The sequence below is a fragment of the Vidua macroura genome, chromosome 2 (genome assembly GCF_024509145.1).
Source record: "Vidua macroura isolate BioBank_ID:100142 chromosome 2, ASM2450914v1, whole genome shotgun sequence".
In the NCBI taxonomy this organism is placed as follows: domain Eukaryota; kingdom Metazoa; phylum Chordata; class Aves; order Passeriformes; family Viduidae; genus Vidua; species Vidua macroura.
In genome coordinates, this window is record NC_071572.1 from 49,635,157 (window position 1) to 49,643,836 (window position 8,680).

Sequence of the window (8,680 nt, forward strand, 5' to 3'; positions counted from 1 at the left end):
AAGTACTGCAAAGTGCTAACTATAGAGAATGGATGAGAAAACTAAACAGTGACTGTAGCAGATATGTTAAATATATTTCCATTAATTATCTACAAAGCTAATTCTTGCCAAACCTGTGAAGCATCTAAGCTTTTACACTACTTTTCCAGGGCACTGTACTGCATCTATCAGCTCCACCAGCTCTGGTTCCACTCCAGTTTTCTTCCACAAGTTTCTTTACAGAAGACGGAATTTAGAAATGACTGCCAAGTTTACTTTTATGGACTTTTCAAATTTACCTTCAGGAATGTACTGCAGTTTTATGAAAAAGCAAAAGACACAGGACTATTGAGTATAAATCACATATTTTCTTCAATAGAAACCATTTTTTGGAACAAAAATCTCTTCTGAAGAATTAGATATTCACTAGAAGAGACAGGTACATTTGTATGTCTCATGGGTAAACTCCTAAATGAGACTCTTTTGCATTGTAATTTCAGAATAAAGTAAAAAGAAAGAGAGAGAAAAGGAGAATGCAATTTTCAGAACAAAATTCCCAAGACAGAATGAAATTCATTAGAATATGAAAGATCTGTGGTATAATAACTGACATTCCATAAGAGGCTGAAATATAGCTCACTCTAATAAAATAATAAAGTAATAATAGAAAAGATTATTCCATTTATATCAACAGCCTCTTTGGGGAAGAGAGACAGATATAACCCTTAACTGCTTTGTTTAATCTTTTTATAAGTGAATAGCATATTTTCTTTATTTGCAATTTTCATGATGCTCCTGAGTGTTCCTTATATCTGGTTTTATAAAATGTAAATACAAGTTCTCACTGATAACATTGCATTACACACTTCTTCCTAAAATTTGGTGTTGTGCAAAGATATTGCTTATCAACTGTATTACTAGACAGGACATTAATCTGGAAAATAGTGTCTGACATTGACTAGTCATAGAGAATTGAAATCTGCCTAATTTATGAGCAAAAATTACACACACTATGACAAGTCAGGCAAAGTAATGGTGAAATTGGAGCAAGATGACTCTTGGTGCTGAGCCCCTCAATAAGGATTTCTGTGGATACTTAAATGGAGCAAGGAGTAAGACAGTTAAATATATTTTTGTTAATGTGCATGTCAATTTACTTTTGTGATATTATCCTAAAGGCAGAGAAGCAAATCAGAGGAGACTGCTGGAGGAAACAAACAAAAGATAAATCAATGGGGACAATGCTACTTGATTCTGACTAAAAGGATAAGATTTATGCTTCAGTGGGTTTTTCAGCAGCAGCTGAAATAAGCCTTTCAAAGAAAGGCACACACAAATTGCAGAAAGTCCCTATCTCTCTCAAGCTAGAGATTAGAAATTGAAAGTCCAGGAGTATTATAAATTACAAAGTAGATAGGACCTTTGCCAATGTTGGCTTTATTTTCAGTATTAACCCTACCTGCTCTCTGGTTCTGGATAACTAGTGTCTTGAAAAGACTGGGTTTTTTAATTCCCTTAACTGTTTTTGCAATCTCAACAATTCTGCAATTCCATTCCCTATACCTATTAACAGATAATAATGACAGATAGAGCAAGGGGCTGTGAACTTTTACAAAAATCTATCCACTTGAAGATAAAGGTCAATTTTTTATGATGGATTATTTCTGAGAAAGAGTGATGTATCAATAACATAAGTGTAAAAAAAGAACACATTAACTAGATGCAAATTTGTAGTTGGGATTTTATTAAGTTTTGGTTAAAATCAAGTAGAAATTTTGCCACGACACTTTGTGAACTCTTGTCTATAAAATGCTTTTGTCTTACATGTTACTAGAGTCCTTAGGGATCACTGTCTTATGATGCTGCATGTAATTTACATTGTGTGTGAAATTACGCAACAGGGACAGGTTTAAGATTATGAAGTATGCCAGAATTCAGAGTTAATAATTTAGATGTTCTTGGATAAACTCAATTGTTATTTTATGCCTGTTTGACTTTGAAGAAATGAAGTTGAGGAAAAAAATAACAGCCAGAAATAGCTTCATCTATGCAATGGAAACACTCAGTTTAATCTTCATGATGAATGTAAGTGTAGTTAGAGCAAGTTTTAAAGTTTTCAATTGACATTCGGTTACAGACAAGTCAAATATCAATGCTTGCATTTTTTAGATCATTGTATAACGTGAAACAAATGTTTTTTTTCTGCCTCATGAAAGCAAAATTATTCTTTCTTGAAGGTGGCAAAGTTGAAAATGTTTTTCTTCATTTTACAAAGTTTATTCACTATTAAAAAGAGTGAAAGAATGAAAATGTGTTAGCATGGTAAAAAATATTCTGGTTTAATGAGAAAACACTCAAATACATGTTAACAATTTCAAAATTGGCAGCACTTTTGATATATCAGAATAAACTGAGGAAAATTGTGCAAGGTGCATTACTACCCATTTGTAGTTTGTGATTATCTTATGTACAGATATTTGGAAGTCCTAAAGCAACCCATGATGAGCTAATTTGAATCTAGAGTCAGAACTTGTAGCTTTGCTTCTAAGCTGAGAAAATTGGTCTCTCAAATAGCCTGATGATAGATACGGTGTTTAGTTGGTCTTTTCAGAAATGGCTCTGATGGCAACAACAACTCAGAGAATTTATCTAGCGGGGAAAATAGCTCTAAGATATTATGAAAAGCTGCAGTGGAACAAAACGTTTGTGTAATTTAAAGAACTGGATGGGTTATTTTGCTGGGTTTTTTTTTTTTTTTTTTCTTTTTAACTTTATGAGATAGAAAGGAAGATCTCATTTGACTACTTTCTTCATAAAACATACTTCTCTTTAATGAAAAGTCATAATTTTCTCACAGTTAAATTTGGATTAGATTTGCTGGGGTTTTTGCTTTTCCAAGAACCTAGAATCCAAAAGATCACCATGATAGGACAGGCAGTCATATCTCCTTTGAGTTCCCCCATTCCATCTGTAATAATCCAAGAGACCACAGCCTCCACTGATCTCTAGCCTTAGGAATCTGCTTTGTACTTCCTGAAAGATGGAGAAAATGGTTATTATACAATATATCTGCCACTGGGATCAATCTATAATTAGGTTATCCACTTATGGACATTTTCCAAATACCTCTAAACAATTATGCCAATTACTGGCATAATTGTAAATGAATCAGAATAAGCATCAGCAAACGAATCAAACTGGAAGTTGTAGAGTTTGCCTTGTTAATTATGTTCCTCATAAAATAGCTGTCATGAGATGTCTGCTACCTGCTGACTAGAGAACACAGGGAGTTTTTAATGCTAATTTTGAACACTATTAATAAATAGGATATTAAAATGGAAAAATATAAATAGCTTCAGAGAGTGATCAAGAGTTGTTATTTTAACATATGGAACATTCCCAGATCTCTAGATTTGGAAACCTGGCATTGGTGGGTAAGCCTTCGTTGAGTATTAGCAGAAATATAGTTCAAACTATATTCAATATAATATAGCTCAAACTCTCTGAAACTAGTTCCAAACAGCTTTTTCTTTTAAGCTTCCAGCCTCAAAGACAAGCAAGTTTTGGTGTGACAGATTGAAGAAATATAAATACAGGCCATTGTTGGCAATTTCTTTATGCCTAGTTAAAATAAGCAGATTCTTGCGGTTTCTATTGTTTTACTGTCTTCCCCTCCTTAGAGTATTTCACACTTTTTGTTGCTTCTGCAACCATATAAATAAATTTTTAAGAAGTTATTTCCAATGAAGTTTTATTGCCATCATTTACAAAAGAACTTGTAAGAAACAAGCAATATTGGCAGCTAATAATACCCAGATTCATGTCACACACATGAGAATAACATTCATTTTTCAATTGACCCTTTCAATTGGGCTAATACTTGACTGAAGTAATGAGGTGTTTCTTCTCCCTCACTGCCAGCTGGTTCAGTCCCACACAAGATGACAGCAAAGGCTGGTGAGGGGGAAGTAGGAGAGGAAGCAGAGAATAAAGCTCCTGCTACCTCTTCTTTGGCATTGCTTGCTTAGCTGTGCAGCTTAGCAGCAGCAGAAGTGCCTTACAGATGCCTCTTCAATCACCTGTGCAAGTGTGGATGTGTCTTCTCCACTCCCAGGAGTAAGGGAAATCAGCACATCTGTACCCCCTTGCTACCAAATCTACAGCTCAAATGAGACACTTGTTAGCAACAATAAGGAGCATCATCATTATCTCTTTTGTCTTCTGTACTTTGTTTCTTCTCAAAAGATTGGGGATTACAGCATGCACAGAGTAAGAACAGAAGTAGAAGCAGCCACATGTCTATGGATGGCTGCAAAATTTTGCTGGTTCAGAGCAGAAAAAAGCAAATCTGTCAGAATTCTAGGTGGAATACAGTTCACAGTCCACTTTCATCACTGTAGCTATCCAGAAATGAATCTGGCCAATGGCTTTTTCCACTGTGAAGCTTTGATAGTAGAGAGGGGGTAGAATAATAAAGAGGTTCAAAAAGAAGAAGAAATGCTCAAATGAATTTATTTTGCTTACTAATGATGCATGAAGAAGTAAACAACAAAATTTGGCTCTTACCTTCCATGGTCTATCTCAAGATGGCTCACAAACAAGTGACACCAGGGAGATGATTGTTATTATTGGTTACCTGTTTAGGATTACGAGCACATAGGAGCACTTTGCATCCAGAGCTGTAGTCACACATTGACATCTCTAATAGAAGTGTGGAATTTTTCTTGGAGAGCTTGCTGTGCAATCAGATGATTTAGAACCAGAATCTAGCATCTGAGAAACTTTTTGTTATATCCCCAGATATACCTCTCCACAGGATCTGTCCAACAAATCCAGTCTCCCTCATATTTACATTTCATACATCTCATTTTTATATCTTCAAATTGAAAACTGTCTTTAGCCTACTAACAAAATTTCAGAAGCACCCACACTCTGCAATATCATGTTTCAGAGAGTAAAATATATTTAATCAAAGGTTCCCATCCTTGCTTTTTTTCTTGTGCTGCTGTGGAAGCTAAGCTCTGCTCAGAGAAACCAACACAGGAAGCATCTTGAGCAAAAAATAATGTATCTCAAAAACCTTTGTACTTTTTTGGCATATCTGTTATGCTCATTTTTATAAACAGTTGTGCACAGGTTCATCGCCTTGATATGGATATAATATCTGTGCTTTAGTGGCACTTCTCTCTGCTGTGCAATACTGCCTCTGATTTTCACATACTGCAGAGCTGTGCTTTGAAAGTAAGTTGCAAAGCAGGAGAAGAAAGAATCTATTTGGAGATTAGGAGTGTCCTAAAAAAGAAAAAAAAAAAAGGTGAGGGGAAATGAAACTCAAGCTCAGATAGAAGAGGCTATAAAATACTCAGTTTTAAACAGGATCTTGGACCTCAGAATCAGTGGCAAAATTCTTGTCCTAGTTGCGGTAGATCATGGATTTCACTGCTTTTATATTTCTGACCACAGGAAAAATGCTGTTCAGGAATAAAATCATGACTACATGAATATTCTCCTGCATTCTGTCATGTAAGCTGTGACCACCTGCTGCTTAAAAGCTTTTGCTCACCATTCTGAAGAAAATTAAGGAAGTTAAATTCTACAGACAAACTGTTCTGCTACAGATTATTTGAAAGATGATGGTGTGTAGCCAAGGTGGCATTTACAGAGAACCATCTGCCTTTTGTTACTGATGATAATGTGCGTGTGGCTATCCATTATGATGTGAGGACTGATGTGTGTTAAGTATTGCATTACTGGGGCAACAGTATCCAAAATCACCAGAAAAGAGTTTGCCATTTATATTTCTGGCTATCAAAAGTCAAGGAAATTTCATCTTCTTCTTCTGAAAATATCAGAAGAAAACAAAATAAAAAGGGAAAAAAGGGTAGAAATTATTGGTCTAAAGAAAAAAAATTGAATTAATCATGAGAGAGGCAATGAAGGAGTTTTCAGATGATAAATTGAAGGCAGTAAAAAAGCTTGTGAAGAAAAGAAAAACTGCTAAGAAGGAAAACTTTTGAGTGGTAAAGGCTGAGGTGAGGGGGAGTAGGGTGGGGGCAGAACTCATTGTGGACAGCAACAGAAACAAAAAAGTATAGGGAACAGAGCTGAAAAGAAATGCAAAGTCCATTGAATGGAAAAGGGACTGTGAATGTCTCAGTGAAGGGAAGTGTACAAACTGAGAACAAAGAAATGAAACATAGGGATTTCTGGAAAGAGGAAATAAGATATTAGAAGCAGCAGACGGAATAAGAAATAAATGGGAAATCTAGTATGAATGCTGGCTTGGAAGAATTCTGACAGAGTGAGTGGTTAGGGAGGTGGGATATTTCTGAAGGGATGATTTTTAGGAAAGAGCAATTCTGAAATAAGGAAGTAAAGTAGAAATATTGAAGAAATACATCATCTCCAGATGCTCCTTCAACTTCTAATCATTTCTTCATGCCATTTGGCATAATTTTCAGTTAAAGATCCTTAACCAAAACCTATCATATGCTTTCCCCCTTCTTTGGAAACCATCAATGATCTCTCTTCCCATCAGACCTCTGCCTTGGCTCCTACCAGCTGGGGAGAGCAGAGTTTGTCCTGCCCTTTGAGAAAAAATATATTGCATCACTTTGTGATGCCTCCTTTGCCATATTGCCTCCTGGAAAGGGCAAATGTAACATCATCAGTTATAACATAGAGTCACAGAATGGTTTGGGTTGGAAGGGATGTAAAGATCATCTAGTTCCAAGCCCCCCTTCCCTGGGCCCCTGAATTTCATTAGACCAGGTTGCACAAAGTCCTATCTGGCCCAGCCTTGAACACTTCCAGGGATGGAACATTCACAACTTGTTCGGGAACCCTGTTCCAGTGCTTCCTACTCTTCAGAGTAAAGAATTTCTTCCTAATCTCTAATCTAACTGTAACTACTGTCAATGTGAAGCCATTCCCCATTGTCACTTCAGGCCACTGTGCAAAGTCCCTCTCCTGCTTTCTTGTAGGTCCTTTCAGGGACAAGGCTGGTCTGAATTCTTCCTGGTGCCTTCTCCTGTCCTGGCTGAACAGCCCCAACTCTCTCAGCTTTTTCTCACAGGAGTGGTGCTTCATCCCTCTGATCGTTTTGGTGTCCGTCCTCTGGACTCCAACAGGTCCATGTCCTTGCTATGCTGGGACCCCAGAGCTGGATGCAGCCCTGCAGGTGGGGTCAGAACAGAGTAAAGGGGCAGAATCCCCTCCCTGTCCCTGCTGCCCACACTGCTTTGGATGCAGCCCAGGACATGTTTGATTTCTGGGCGGTGAGTGCACATTGCTGGGTCATCCACCAGCACCCCTAAGCCCTTCTTCTCAGGGTTGGTCTCGATCTGTAATCTCTTCACACTTCTCACAGTAAATGGTGAAAGGAGCCAGAGCCCTCAGCACTGCCACTTGCAGTACTACTGCCTTTAGGATCTTTGTCTGTAATAGTCTGAAATCCAGAGAGACGTGAGAAAAAGAGGAAAGCAACAATCAGATCATAATAAGCATCCTTCACAGCTGAAGTGCAGAAAACTGAAGTAAGAGTTTTGGCAGTGGACAAGCACTTTCTCTTGCAATGTTACTGCATTCCTGATGGAGAAAAACCCCTGTATCTCTGTATCTTCCCCTTCTAGCTTCTACAGCTTTTTACCATGGTCCTAAAGCCTTCATAACTTGTAAAATGCGAACTGAAATCAACAGATTTTCCCCATTTGCCATTTCATTTTATTGACATCTTTTGCTTAAGGATGGTTGTGCCAAATTTTTTGCTTCACCTTTACATAAATATTATTAACATTTGGAGCCAAAAGTAAAGATAGAAAGCATGTGCTGGTTGTAAGGGAAAAAAGATTTTTTTCTGTATATACACAAAGAGAGCATTTTACCCAGTGTTTATTAAATATAGTAGTTACAAAGACTGGGAGACACAATATCCTACATAACTGAACCCAATAGACTTTTAACTATTTGTTTTCAGTCAAGGAAAGTAAAATATTAGTGGCTTCAGCTCAACTTGACATTTCATGCAATGTTTCTGAATGATGTGGAAAGAGAAGCCTGAAACCAGCTAACCAAAGGAACAGGGTTGAAACAGAGTCTGCAGAAAACTGAGAGTATTTTTAAATTCCTAACCACAGTCTAAATTCCATTAGCATGAGACTTGGAAGGACACATCTGTTATTCTTTAAGGAACTAAAGCAGTTGGCTGGCCTCCTAGCTCTTGAACAAAGTGTTCAAGGCTCACATGGAAACACTACACTGCACATAACAAATCTGTTTAATTTAAATTATTTTTCTAACGGGAAAAAAAAGGAAGATGTAATGATTGAGAAGCATCTGTGAAGGATCTGCTACACCTCTTTTTTTTCCAAAATCTGTCTTCATATTGATTCTTCCATCCTCTGGATTTGCTGGAAGAAATACAAACATGGAAGCATTGCAGATAAAAAGTACAATGTCTGAAGATTAAGTCTAGCTTCCTGTTTTACTGTCTTGTAACTGAATGGGGAGTTTACAGAACAGGTATGAAGAAAGCTCTGTTCAGGTTTATTCTATTCATAACAAATTGATTCATAACACTGACCAGCCTTTTCTTTTCTTTTCTTTTCTTTTCTTTTCTTTTCTTTTCTTTTCTTTTCTTTTCTTTTCTTTTCTTTTCTTTTCTTTTCTTTTCTTTTCTTTTCTTTTCTTTTCTCTTTTCTTT

At 36.8% G+C, this 8,680-nt stretch overlaps 1 long non-coding RNA gene across 1 annotated transcript; it reads right to left on the reverse strand.

The window, feature by feature from the left end:
- Positions 1–3,849: 3,849 nt before the first annotated feature.
- On the reverse strand, positions 3,850–4,604 carry LOC128804145 (uncharacterized). The gene is made up of 3 exons (XR_008435946.1): positions 4,546–4,604; positions 4,059–4,136; positions 3,850–3,933 (listed from the first exon to the last, which is right to left on the reverse strand). It is a non-coding gene; the product is annotated as an uncharacterized LOC128804145 (long non-coding RNA).
- Between the last annotated feature and the right edge of the window lie 4,076 nt (positions 4,605–8,680).